This window comes from Cricetulus griseus (genome assembly GCF_003668045.3).
Source record: "Cricetulus griseus strain 17A/GY chromosome 1 unlocalized genomic scaffold, alternate assembly CriGri-PICRH-1.0 chr1_0, whole genome shotgun sequence".
NCBI classification, from domain to species: Eukaryota; Metazoa; Chordata; class Mammalia; order Rodentia; family Cricetidae; genus Cricetulus; species Cricetulus griseus.
The window spans coordinates 77,347,334-77,361,730 of record NW_023276806.1 but is presented as its reverse complement, the minus strand read 5'-3'; the positions used below and the strand labels follow the sequence as shown (position 1 = coordinate 77,361,730).

The following is a 14,397-nucleotide window of genomic DNA, read 5'->3' as shown; positions in this document are numbered from 1 at the left end:
ATATGGCAAACATCAACATGGTTGATAAAACAGTGCCAGGCCAAAGTATTATTTCCACACAGCTATTTACAACAGACATAAGAAATGCTGGCATTCAGATGCAGGACAATATAGACAGGTGCAGCTTAGTTTTGTCACTGTGTGAAAACTGACTGTGTAGACAGAAAGGGACAAGTTATGTAGCTGGTAAAGATACTGGGGAAAAACAGGACATCTTGAACAAATTAAGAGGAAGAAAATATGAAGAACTTTGGTGGAGAAAAATAAGTTTTTCATTTTTGTAAATAGGAGAGTTTTGACATGTTCTCTTTGACAAAGATGAAAGGTTCATGGAATTGTTCTCAAATATCAATATATATTCAAATCACCTTAGAAAGTTTTTAATAGTGCACTGCTTTGTCATCTCTCTAGACATCACAACTAGCCCAGCTAGAGGAAGTAATCTACATGCAAAAGAGTACCCATTGGCATTCTGATACAAACATTGCACAGATTATACTAAAAGCAACAAAACAATAGCAGTAGTGAATTTTAAATCAGATCAAAGAGAACATTAAAGAGAAAGAATAAAAAACTCACATACACTTTATCTATAAAGGAATTGTCCATATCATGATAGTTTCTTGAAAAAAATTTTGCACAAGATGAATTCCAGCTTTGCTTGTATTTATTACTGTATATCAGCAGTAGAATAATAGTGTATATACAGCAGTGTAAAATTTAAGTATACAAGTACAATTTTGTTTTAAAAGTTATTTACTCTAATGGGGGTAATTCAATTCCATTGTCAATTTTAATTGTTATATAGAAAGTGATATGTATATGATATATATTTCTTAAAAATATTGTAATACTTTAACCTACAATCATGTGTTCTAACTTATGACTATTTACCTCTATCAGAAGTGTCAAGGTCTCCTGAATATTTGTAATAGGATTAGACCATCATGGTATGTGTTGTAGAAAGTATCCCCCACCCCCACTCAGTGAGCTTTAATGTGTTAGTTCTACTAGCTAAGATATTTTATACCTTTGTTTTTTGTTTCAGTAGAAATACCAGTCAGGTTTGATTTAAAAGCTAGTCATGGATGTGAATTTGTGCAATCCCAGCACTTACAAGACTGGATAGAAGGAGCAAAAGTACAACACCAGAAGATCATGTAGATAAAACCAAATCAGACTGTAGTGGTCAAGCTCTTTAAATGCCAATGTTCATCTATTATAAAGTAAAATATAAAGTAATTTGTGACTACAGATATACAACACTTAATCTATATTACATTGGGAATGATAGAGACCCATTTGTAGGATTTTTCTGTCACTACATTTCCATATTACCAGTGACTAGCATTAATGCCCCTATTTTACAGATGATAATTCAGATAAAAGTATTGACATCACTTGCCTGCATCTCACTATTCTTGCTTCTATTTCATTGCCAATATCAGTATCATTGTTCTACAACTTAATCAGTTTCTATGTCCACAAGCCTGAAATTTCATGTGTGCCCTTGAAGTGGTATTCTGAACAATCTTCCTAATTCAAATGCAGCTGAACTTTCTGAATTTAGCACCTATAAGCCATGATATAGACATGTTCCTTGTACAAATAAAATATAAATGAAACACATGTTAGAATAAATGGATTTAAGTGTGTAAATCTTGTTTGTTAGGCCAGCAGGTTGTTTTATCATTACCGAAAGAAATCCCCATTGATAGCTGGGTTTCTGTTTCTGCTTGTCTTGTTTGATGTCTTTCCTGGATTTACTTCCTTTAGTGTAAGACACCATATCTGCATGGAGGGGCTCCCCTGACTTTCTTGTTGGGAGTGGCTCTGACTATCATGTTGTGGAGACATGGGTTGTGTTTGTTTATTCACATCTGTTAGAGTGCTACATGTGGGTACCCAGATTTAAAGAACATTGATTTGTAATTGGGTGAAATAGCTTTTAAGAGTTTTAGCACCGTCTGGGCTGAGATGTATACAATGTATTTTTGATAGTATGCACTATAAATATGACATCTTTCTTTATTTACCCAGCATAAATTTCTGTACTATAGTGTTGTGATTACAGAATATTTTGCTTTAACTTATGCAGAAGTATGTATTACAGTTATGTGATGTTAACTGTAAAAATGCAATCTGAAATAGAGCAGGACAGTGATCATTACTTATTTTTCATCTTTTCATGTATATGAGCATGAAGCACACACATGTGCTTCTATTCTTTTTTTATGCTTGTGGATAAACATGTGTGTGCAGGAACATGGGTGTGTACAGGTGTGTAGAGACCTGAAGTCGAGTTGCAGAGAGGGAGGAATGAAGAGGAAAGGGTCAGTACCGGCTGGTGAAACCCACAGAAACAGCTGGCCTGAACAAGGGGGAACACATCGACCCCAGATGCTGTCTGGGAGGCCAGTACAGGACTGATTCAGACCGGTGAACATGGATGTCAATGAGGAGGCCTATGCACTCTAGGGAGCCCCTGGAGGTGGATTAGTATTTTTCCCTGATGTAAGAAGGGACTTTGAGAGCCCATCCCACGTGAAGGGATGTACTCCTGCCCTGGACACATGGGGAATTGCCTAGGCCCAACCCAGGATGATGTGGTGGACTTTGCAGAACCCCTGTGGAGGGCCCTACCCTGCCTGGGGTGTGGAGGGTGGATGGGGTGGGGGGTAGGAGGGGTAGGGTAGGAGGGATGTGGGTGAGGGGAGGGAGAGGGAGAAGGGATTGACATGTGAAACAAGCTTGTTCCTAATTTGAACTAATAAAAAAATAGAAAAAAATCTTACCTGATTGGTCTTCCATCACATTAATTAAAGAAAACTCTCGTAATCCAAATAGATGTGGACAATTCAGCTAGTATCACCAGCTGGTTTGCTTCCATTTCTTGCTTTCAAGTCTGGAATCACAGGTATGCCTATGCCTAGCAAGCAATTGTGTGAATTCTGGAGACAGAACTCCATTCCTCTTCCTTGCATGGCAGGTGTTTTAATTGCTGAGCTAACTCCCCAGATCAAATTCATTGCCATAAAATCTCATATCTGTTTTTCAATGCAAGAAGTTTCAACAAGCCAGTATATATTTCACCAGCATAGTATATATCAAGTTCATTTTTCCTTATTGAAACTGAAATCATCTGTTGCATACACATATATTTCTCTGATAGAAGTACACTGTTTATTCTAGCATTTAAATTGTACAATTGAGCTAGTGTATCAGAAGACCAAAATGCAGGTGTTACTGAAGTTCATCTTGGTGAATGAATGAGTCTTATTGGAATTACTCATAGGAATATAGATGAAAGGCTACTTATAGGAGAAGGAATGGCACAAAGATAGCTTTACCACCAAAACTCACCACAACATGGGAGACAGTTTACAAAAGTTGGGAATCTGGAGCCCACAGCACAGTCTACAGTTTGATCAACATGTTGGACAGTGCTCTTTCCAAGTGACTCAGTTGATATAAATCTCTTGAGGGCAGTTTGGCTGGTTTCTTTTTTTCCAGGCAGCTGATCTGCCCTCGGAGTCTTCTTTGCAGCTTGTCTTGTCTGAGTGAAATTCTCAGCAGTTTTATTTGTTACTCTTGGAGGAGAGGTGTCTAGTAATTCTGGTCAGTTTCAGGGACTTCCTGACTGTTTTGACTTGTTATCTTCTGTTGTAAGAAGATTCCCTGCTTGTTGGTATGTTTCAATCCCAGAGGAAACTGCTTCATAGCAACTAATGTGAAAAGAATGTTTGGGGAGAGCATTTTCATAAAAGTTCTGCTGTATTTCCATAACTCCTCATCAAAGACATTGGAGTTTTCACTCTGGACACGTCATGAAGCTGTCTATACGGTAAAATATCTAAGAAAGGAAAATGTGTGTCTCTCTGTTTATTCAACTAGGCTACTTGGCACCATCCTAGGAGACAAGGGTAAAGACATCAGCATGAGGTTTACACTGTTTTCTGTGTAATGAAGAAGCAAGTTTTTTATCTCTGATCCTTCAGCCTCCTGCATTCTACCATGACTCTTTACTTTAGAAAATCAGACTTTTCATATCAACTTGAACTGATTTAATTTATCAAAGTGGTATATGAGCCATGAGATGGAAGTTAAATTTTATAATATCTAAATAAAATTGTTGACACACTATTCAGTGAAATAATATGTTTTTATATATTATCTGATTTTAAAAATAATATAGATTACATGATAATATATATAATGACAGAGATATCCTTAAAAACTCTAGCATAAAAATTCTGGAAATTCTAAATAAAAACATTAATGATTATCTCACTTCTTCAGAAATAAAAATCAAATTGACATGTTAACTACATGTTTTTAAAATATTATTTGTTACTAATATTTTTCCAAGTAATTGAATAGGAGCTAAACCACAGTAATTATAATGACTGTATTGATTAATTCATTTGCATGCTCACTGAACACTGCTTCTATTTGAAGCTCTGAAATGCATGCTGACTGCGAAGTGAGCAGGATCAGTGCTCATGTGATTAAGAACAGGGGATGATTAAATAGTGCAGAAAGAAATACTAGGAAAGATATTGATTATTCATTATCACACATTTTTGTCATTTTTGAGAGTGTAATACAATTACATTTTTTTCTTCCCTTTCTCCATCCAAATACTCCTATATACACCCTGACTCTCCTTCAGATTCACTAGAAATAATACACTGTAGAATAGAGGGAGACACTTTTGGTTTACAGAGAAATCAGGCACTAGGGAAATGTCTGGAGATCTACAAAGATGACACCAGCTAACTTTCTCAGCAACGGAGGAGAGGCTACCTCAAATGCCCTCTCCTGATTATGAGATTGATGACAGACTTATATGCCCTCATCCAGCAGCTGGTGGAAGTAGAAGCAGACACCCATAACTAATCACTGATCTGAACTGGAATCCAGATGCAGATAGCTGGAATACCAGCATGGGACTGATCCAGACACAAGGAACATGGGTTTTTGTGAGGAAACCTCGGAAATCTATGGGACCTCCTGTAGTAGCCCAGTATTTATCCCTAGCATAGGTGTGGACTTTGGGAGCCCAGTCCATATAGAGGAATACTCCCTGAGCCAAGACACATGGGGGTGGGCCTAGGCCCTACCCCAAAGGAAACGAAAGACTCTGATGACACCCTATGGAAGGCCTCACCATCCAGGGGGAGCAGAGAAGATATGTGACAGATAAGGTTTTAGTCGCGGGGACGGGTAGGGGAGGAGGGTGGGAGAAGGGAAATGGGATTGCCATTTAAAACAATCCTGTTCCTAATTCAAATAAAAAAGTTGGAAAAAAATCTTATATTTTTAACTGATTCATAGTCATGATTCTGTCAGATTTTTATGATCTCAGAATTGCATACAAAATTTGTAAAGTATAACACATGGAGTCTATATCATTTTGTCTGTCTGTATTTCTGTCTTTCTGTGTCTGTCCTTTTAAGGCTGGTAATCAGCTGTAACTAAGTCTGATGTTGTACTTGACTCTTCCTGTGTTAGCCTACTCTATTTGAGGATGATAGGTGTGATCACTGTACCAGGTTTTCATATCTTTCTTTGTAATGAAGCATGTTTGTTGTAACTCACGCAGTGTTTTCCATTCATCAATTTTATTTTTTCTTAAGTGTCTTGTGTATGTGATCAATTGAGCAAATGTTTTGGTCCCCATTGCCTTGGGGTTTTTTTTATTGTTCTAGAGAGACAACATGACTATGACAACTATTATGAATAGAAACATTTAATTGAGGTGGCCGGCTTACAGTTTCAGAGCTTCAGTACATTATTTTCAGGATGGGGAGCAATGGCAGCATACAGGCAGATTTTGTGCTGGAGCTGAGAGTCCTACATCTTGACTCCTAGGTAATAGGAAATCAATCAACTGTCACACTGAGTGAAGCTTGAGAAAAGAAACCTCAAATCCCACCCAAACAGTGACAACTTCCTCCAACAAGTCACACCTCCTAAAAGTGCCACACTCTTTGGGGGCAATTTTCTTTCAAACCACCATACCCATGTAATATATGTTTGGAAATTAAACTTAAATAAAAGACAATCTCAGAAGTGAAGCTGCCTTTCAATCCAGGTCAGTGTTTTCAAATCACTGTTATCCAAACAAACAATTTCGTTTGAATTTTCTAAGGTCAACAAAAACAGTATGACTTCTTTAGGAGGACAAATTAGATGGTAAAATAATGCTGAAATTATAATATCCAGTTACAGATTAAGGAAAAAACAGAAAGGATAAAGATAAATATTCAAGTATGATAAGTGAGGATACTCAATATCTTCAGCTAAGTGAAAAGCATAAAACTATACATTGAACTGGAGAATTGACAAGAATTTCAGATTAGAACACTGTTTTAGTGAGGTTTCTTATTGCTGTGAAGAGACACCATGACCACAGGAACTATTATAAAGAAAACATTTAATTTTGGTGGCTCACTTACTGTTTCAGAGGTTCAGTCCATCATGGTGGGGGTCATGGCACCTTATTGGCAGATGTGGTGTTGGGGATGAGAGTGCAACATTTTACAGGCAACAGGAAATTGACTGAGACACTGGACATATCCTGAGCATAGGCATCCTCAAAGCACAGTGGCACACTTCCTCCAACAAGGTCATACCCACTGCAACAGAATCATACCTCAAAATAATGCCACTCCTATGAGATTATGGGAACCAATTACATTCAAACTATCACAAACACTAATTACAATTTTGCATTAATCTGGATATATATATATATATATATATTCCATATATATGTACATACACATATTTATATACATATACACACATATTTAAGTAAATATATGTGTATAACACAGAGACAATGACTTTTAAATCCTTGTTTTAGAATATAACATGTGTGTTTGTCTGTACTTGTTGGAATTAGTACAAAACTTTCAACTGTCTTTTCACTTTAATAGATTGCAGATCCAATAAAAGTGATATCACGTAGCTGCATCCAGTGAAATCCTTCCTAATATTAAGTGATAAATATGTAATATGATAAGCTTCATGGCAATGAAATACTTCTCATCAGGTCACAGAGGTCTTTCCCCAAATTTAAAGAATGATTCAGAGCAGAGAACTCTTCAGTTTTTCAAAAGTGTAGCCTAATTGATAGTCATGGAACTTTGTAACACTTAGAACAATCCCCCACTAATGTGAAGGTGGTCTGTGATGCAGTCTTCCTGTTGCATCATTCCAATTTAACTCTTGTAAGCTCTCCAAATAAGGAAATTAGAACTTCATATATGTATTAAGTATGGGTACTGGGAATTAGACCCAGAGTATCCCATGTGCCAAGCAGGCCATTTATGTTGCTTTCCATTAGGTTGTTCTACTCTTTCAGTTTACATAGTATCTATTGTCCTATTTTCAAGTTCTTTGCATATATTTTTCATGTGTACTGTGGACCTTCCTAGCCTGTTCCCAGCTCTGCTAGTGTGTGTACATATATGGATGATTTCTCCTAAGTCTCTTTGGACTTCCACTTATTTCCATTTCTCTGTTTAAATCACCATTTAGCTGGGATTGATTATGTGTGTCACAAATGAAAGCACCCAGGAAGGAGGGCCTAAGTCCTGCAGCAAATTGTGACAGACATTGATGATCCCCCATGGGAGGCCTCACCCTCCCTGGGGAGTGGATGGGAGGTGGGATGAGGGAATGGTGGGGAGAATGGTAGAGGGAACTGCATTTGGTGTGTAAAATAAAATTGTTTTTAATTTAAATAAAAAATAAAAACAGGAGACAGAGAGACAGAGAGACAGAGAGACATTAATCTCTTTATGTGTAAGCCAGCCAGGATATATAGTTAGCTCCTGTCCAAATAAATAAATAAGGACTCATAAATAAATAAATAAACAAGCAACAAACAAGCAAGTGAATAAATAAATAAATAAATAAATAAATAAATAACCCATCTATCCTTCTCCTATCCACAACCCTAGGGTATTTTCATTCATGTTGTAAAGGAGTCACACTATGCATTCTGTTTTTTTTTTTTTTTTTTTTTTTTTATTATTATATGGGTTGTTTTCTGTGTGTCTGTGCCCAAAGTGAGTGACTGCACTCACAGAGGTGAAAAGGGGATACCAGGACTCCTGGAAGGGAGATTCTGAGGATTGTGAACAACTAGGCAGCTGGTGTCAAACCTGGCTCCTCCAAAAGAGAAACAAGGATTCTACTTTTAAATGCTAGCCCATCTCTCAAGCCCTCAGGATATGAATTCTTCATAATGGAAGGCCTCACCCCCCCCAGGGGAGCAATAAAGATATGTGATAGGTAGGGTGTTAGTTGCAGGGTAGTGGTAGGGGAGGTGGGAAGGGAGTGGGAACTGGGATTGACATGTAAAACAATCTTGTTTCTAATTCAAACAAAAAAAAAAGAGGAAAAAAAAAAAGAATTCATCTCATCAAGAAAGAGTCATGAAAGAACTGTCTTTTGACCCAACCATTTCAACAAAAGCAGTACTTTAGTTAATTTTATAAACTTACTCAATTTTATTGTTATTTTATAAAAATAAGTTTTTTAATCTGAAAAACTAAGAATCTAATTTTCTTTTCATCATATTAGATCAGGCATGTTTAGGGTGGTATGGCTGTAGACAGAATGTAATTTTCATTACTTGACAAGGTAAAAACATACTATAATAATCAGAATTAAAAAGGGAATTACTTAAATATTTGTATAATCAAAGTGAAGTATTTGGCATAGAAAAGAACATTTGAAAATACAGTAATATTAGTGCCAATTAAGAAATTCATGGAGAATCCTAATATAAAAAGAAAACTGAAGTTAAATTTAGAAACGATTTTCAATAGATTGTGTTTATCTCTTTTACTATAATTAGCTAAGCAATGCTTGTGAAGAAATGCTGGCCAAAAACACAGGTTTATATTCTAAATAACTACACGGGAACATTGTTTCCTTATAGGCTCTTATCAGTGCTGATCTTCCACTCACTTTTGCACATTTTGATATTACTCTTCCGTGATTAACTGTAGTCAGTGGGGAGTATCCATAAATATTCTCTGAAGTTTGGAAATGTACTACATATGTTCTTCTCTGCTTGCATTGTTCTGAAAAGAATATGGGACATAATCTCAACACAAAACATGATTTGGAATTTTTTCCTATTAGCTCTTCCAGACATCCATGCTTGAGGCTACTTTATAATTGTGAAGGGGCACGTAAAGTTTTAATCTTCTCACAGAGTGTCTATTGGCTGGCAGACTGTGAAGATGAAATGGAATTCAGAATGAGGCTATATTTTGTTCCTGAATTCAGAGTGCCTGTTCTCTGACTATAGCTCTCAACCATGGCTGAGCAATAAAATCTAATACTTCAGGGGAACTACTTAGGTTAGAAAAGTACTGAGAGTGTACTAGTTTGAAAGATTAGAGGTGTGGCATTAGGAAGAAGACAAGGAATAGTTCTGATGTCTATGTATAATAGCAATAGGTAGCCTTGAGAATTAATGGTGGTCTGCTGAGAAGGAAGCATTAATTTAACTTATCTCAATAAAAAAAAAATAAGAAGTTAAATACTGGGAGAAAAGAACCTGGAAGATCAAAGAACTGGGAACAGCCTCCAGTTGCTTCCTATCTGTCCCTTCCTCCATCCAAAATGCTGAAATCCTCTTTCCATCCTGCCTTAATACTTCCTGTCTCTCTGTCTACAGTCCTCCTAACCTCTATGGTTAACTAGTGGTTAGCTGTGGCCTTTAACTCCAAGCAAGCTTTATTTGTCAAAGCATAAACAAACTATCACACAAAAAGTAAAACATGTTAACAATTCCAGAACAAGTTTGTTTACCTTCCAAGTTTGAAGACTTCCACAAAGTTACTCAGGATTATATTTCAGCCTTTTAACTTGCAAAATGAAACTAAAGATTAACAGAGATTGCAAAATGACACTGTAAGTAAACATTTTCTACATAAAAATGGATAAATGATCACATTCACCTAAAACTATACTTCTAAAGCCTCCATCATTAACCTGGAAAGATATTAAGAAATGAGAGAGAGAGAGAGAGAGAGAGAGAGAGAGAGGGGGGAGAGAGAACATCTCATGCTGTGCAGGTAACACATGCTCATATCACAATTTAGAAAAGTTCTGAACAGATTAAGCCACGTAACTAACACCCACATTCAAAGGGTCTATTTAGGTCCCATGAAGGTTCCCCTGCTGTCAGTCCTTAATATGTGAGCTCTCACTAGTTTCAGTCACCTATCTCTGTGGTTATTCCTTCATGTTCTTGACCCCCTTTGTTCATATGATCCCTCCTCCCTCTCTTCATCTGAACTCCAGGATCACTGTATTTGCTTCTATCAGTTACTGCATGTAGGTTCTATGATGACAATTAGGGTAGTCGCTAATCTAATTAAAGAGAAAGACCTATTCAGAAACCCTCTCCACTGTTGCAGACTGAAGTCTCTGCCAGAGTCATCCTTGTGGATTCCTGAGAATTTCTCTAGAACCAGGTTTCCCACCAACCCCATATTGGCTCTCTCTACCAATAGCTCTTTCATTGCTCTCTTCCTACACATCCCTCCCCCAATTCTGTCTTCTTGATCCCTCATGTTCTATCCCCCATCCCTTCCCTTTTACCCCCCTCCCAGTTTAGACATCCTTTTTGGTCACTGTCAGGCCAATGTTCAATACTCTTCCAGTAATTTTCTTTATTTCAATCAATTTGTAATTGGGTGAAGCTATTTTCAACAGAAACACAGAAAATACAAATATAGATAAAGTTGTCAGTATACCACAAATACTTTGGGACACTGCTATGACAATGTTGGAATGATTTATTTTTTAAATCAGCATTTTGTGGGTTTCTCCAGCCTGGTCTTGACCCCTTTGCTCATCACTCCTCCCTCTCTGCAACTGGATTCCAGAAGTTCAGCTCAGTGTGTAGCTGGGGTGTCTGGGTCTGCTTCCATCAGCTACTGGATGAAGGCTCTAGGATGGCATATCCTCTTTTCTTCTCATGAGTCAATCTTCCTGCTCTCTCATGTCTTCCTCTCCCCTCCTCTTCTCCCCTTCTCTTTCTTCTAACCCCCCTCCCCTCTCTCATGCTCCCAATTAGCTCAGGAGATCTTGTCCTTTTCCTCTTCTCCTGGGGACCATGTATGTATCTCTTAGGATCCTCCTTGTTTCCTAGCTTCTCTGGCAGTGTGGATTGCTCTGGTAGTGGATCAGTATTTAGCCGTAGTATATTAATGGACTTTGGGAGCCCACTCCACATAGAGGGATACTCTTTCAGCTTAGACACATGGGGAAGGGCCCAGGCCCTGCCTCAAATGATATGACAGATTTTGAAGATCCCCATGGAAGGCTTCCCCTCCCTGGGGAGCAGAAAGGGAATGGGATAGGGAGTTGGTGGGTGGCAGAGGAGGAGGGGCTGGAGAGGGAACTGTGATTGACATGTAAAACAAGCTTGTTTCTAATTTAAATAAAAATAAATACATAAAATCCACATTTTAAGGGAAAGTATTCTTTGGACCTATGGTGTTGACAAAGTTAATGAAGTTTAACAAAATCAGATAGTCCCCAGGTTGCATTCATAAATCCTGTATACAAATTAAAACTTCAGCAGCATATTTGAAAATTGAAGATCAATGTTAACATACTAATATTAAAATGAAAGGGGGAAAGAAACAATTCTTGAAATGGCATTAGCCAACTAGGTCATTTGCTACCACTATAATGAAGTATCTAAGGACACAATTTTTAGAGCATGTGTCTCATATTTTTGACAACTCTAGGGCATTACCATGAACTCATTTTCACTCTGTTGAGGACCTCATTGTGGGATCACAGTGGTGAGAGCCCATGAGAGTGACAATAATCTCTTAACCCATCAGGAAGAGAAACCTAACAGTTAGGTTCCTAATTCTTTTATTATTTTTATTATGTATGTTAATTTATTTTTACGGACTGATGATAGTTTTCCCTCCCTCTTCTCTTATCCCTCCACCACTGCCTTGCAATCTAGTCATCCTTCTTCCTCTTAGAAAATGGCAAGCCTTCCATGTCTATCAACAAGCCATGGCATATCAAGTTGCCATAAGACTATTCACAGCTTCCTGAGGGAATTAAAGGAAGATACATAATCCATGAGGTTAAGATATCTTTTAGTACATAAATGCCAGCCATAAAAAAGCCAGAGCATGCCAGAGGCAGCAAAGCAAAGGAGTCCAGAGAGAGAGCCTGCCATGTGCCTTGTCTGTCCCTTTAAACCCTATCCCGTGTCACCCTGACATCACCTTGACCATGCCCTGATGGTCATGGTCGGGCACACCTGTAGCCAGTTTCTAGCAGGAATGGCTTACAGTGATCCCTACATAGAAGTTTTTAGTCCCAGCAGAAATGGAAGAGTGTTCCTTTTTTCCCCACATCCTCTCCACGATGACTTGTAATTTTAATAAGTTGATTTTGGCTTTCTTACTGGTATAAGATGAAATATAAAAATAACTTTTATTTGTATTTTCCTGATGATTAAAGATGTTGAACATTTATTTAAATTTTTCTCACATTTGTGTGTCATTTTTGTGAACTTTCTGCTCAGTGCTATACTGTATTTTTATTATGTTATTTGTTTTCTTAAAGTCCATCTTTTAGTTATGTATATTGTAGCTATCAACCCAACATTGGAATGTTAAATAGTTTTTATGTATCATCCAATGTATCCAAATTATGGTGTCGTTTGCCATATAGAAGCTTTTTTCAGTTTCAAAAGGTTTAATTTACTTATTTATTTTTAATTCTTTAGTAAAACATTTTACTGAGTTTTATTTCAAGACAAATTTTTCTGGTCTGTCTATATTATCATTATGTAAAATATTGAACAAAACATACTTAAATTCAATTTGTTTCTTGGTGCTTGTAAAGTCGAATTTTAAGGTATAACTGGATACAAAGATAGCACAGTTATGTTCAGTATTTGCCCACAATGTACTGAGGGTCATTGGACTGTGACTGAACTATGGGATTTGAGCATGAGTTATCATTTGGTGAGAGTACATGCATATGTATGTTGCAATTCCCCAGGAAAATTGTCTCATAAAAGATGTGCTAAATCCATTAAGTGTTTCTGCAAAGTTGTGTATACCAGGAAATCATTAGAAATAAAGCATCCAAGTCAACTAAAGTAGAGGAGGTTGTGCTCACTACTCTAGGCCTACTGCCATAGAAGTACTTTGTCCAGTTAAGGACTCAACACAGACAGAATATAGAGGTTCTTGGAGGCTTGAAGAAGAGGCTGTTCTATTCATTCAAGGAAGAGTGAGAGGGAGGTCTACAAAATGTTAAATGAGGTCCAATTTATTAATAATTTTCCTAGAGCCACTGTTTCCAGTGTTCTGTTCAAAGAGTATTTTCCTGTGCCAATGAATTCAAGGCTATTCCCCAATTTCTCTTCTTTTATATTGAGTATATCTTGTCTTGTGTTGATGTCATTGATCATTTGGAGTTATGGTTTGTGCTTTGTTTATGGTGATTCAAATTACCCAATATGCACCCTTCTAGTTAGACCATGTCCATTTGTTGAAGATGCTGTCTTTTTTATGTGTGTAGTTCTGACTTCTTTGTCAAACTTTTGTCACTTGGTGTATGGCTGTCCCATTCACCAGTTTGCTTTCCAAATTGTTCTTCAGCCTACTGTGATCTCAAATAAGTACCTATGTTCAAAAAAAATATCATGTTAAAAGTTCTGTGCCTTTTTTCCCAAGGGGACTATGGGATAGAACTGTTAAACAGAGCATTCCCTTTGTTTTGTTTAAATAAAACAAAGTCATGAAAACCTAAGATTTTGATGACTGTGGAATAGTCCCACAGAGACCTTTCCCTGTGGTTGAGCTTGAAGGCTTTCCCTCCCCTCCAGTCCATGAAGACAGTGGAGTTCACAGGGAGCAGGAGTACAAGGTATTGATTCGAAGTTATCATGGAAGCAAGAAGGTGAGAGGAAGAAGAGAGGTCAGAATGCCCACTCACAGGCATCTTACAGAGATCAGGCAGTTGGGCTTTAGTAAAGCCTCTGCAGACTATAAGAGCAGTTTTTCCAAAGAACCTAAAAACAGATTTGTCAGTTTTCCCCATTGCACACATTCATTTATAAATTGCAGATTTTCTGGTTTGCACCCTGCAGTAGCAAGGCTAATACTTGGACTCAGTTGTGATAAAGAGGTGAGTCTTTAATATGTTTCCCTAGGAATAGCTATGCATTTCTTCTCCAGAATACCAAAGAGCATGGCTATTTATTCAAATGGCCAGTAGATTACAATCTTTAAAACTAAATCCTCCTTGAGAGTTTAGTATTATGTTAGATTTCATGCTTAGCATAAGTGAGAATATGATTTAATCGCCACTGGC

The 14,397-nt window shown here is 37.4% G+C and overlaps 1 protein-coding gene across 3 annotated transcripts in view; it reads left to right on the top strand.

Moving 5' to 3' along the window:
* Fstl5 (follistatin like 5) overlaps window positions 1–14,397 on the top strand; it is a 507,741-nt gene that overhangs the window by 329,683 nt on the left and 163,661 nt on the right. The gene's annotated exons all lie outside the window — the stretch shown is intronic.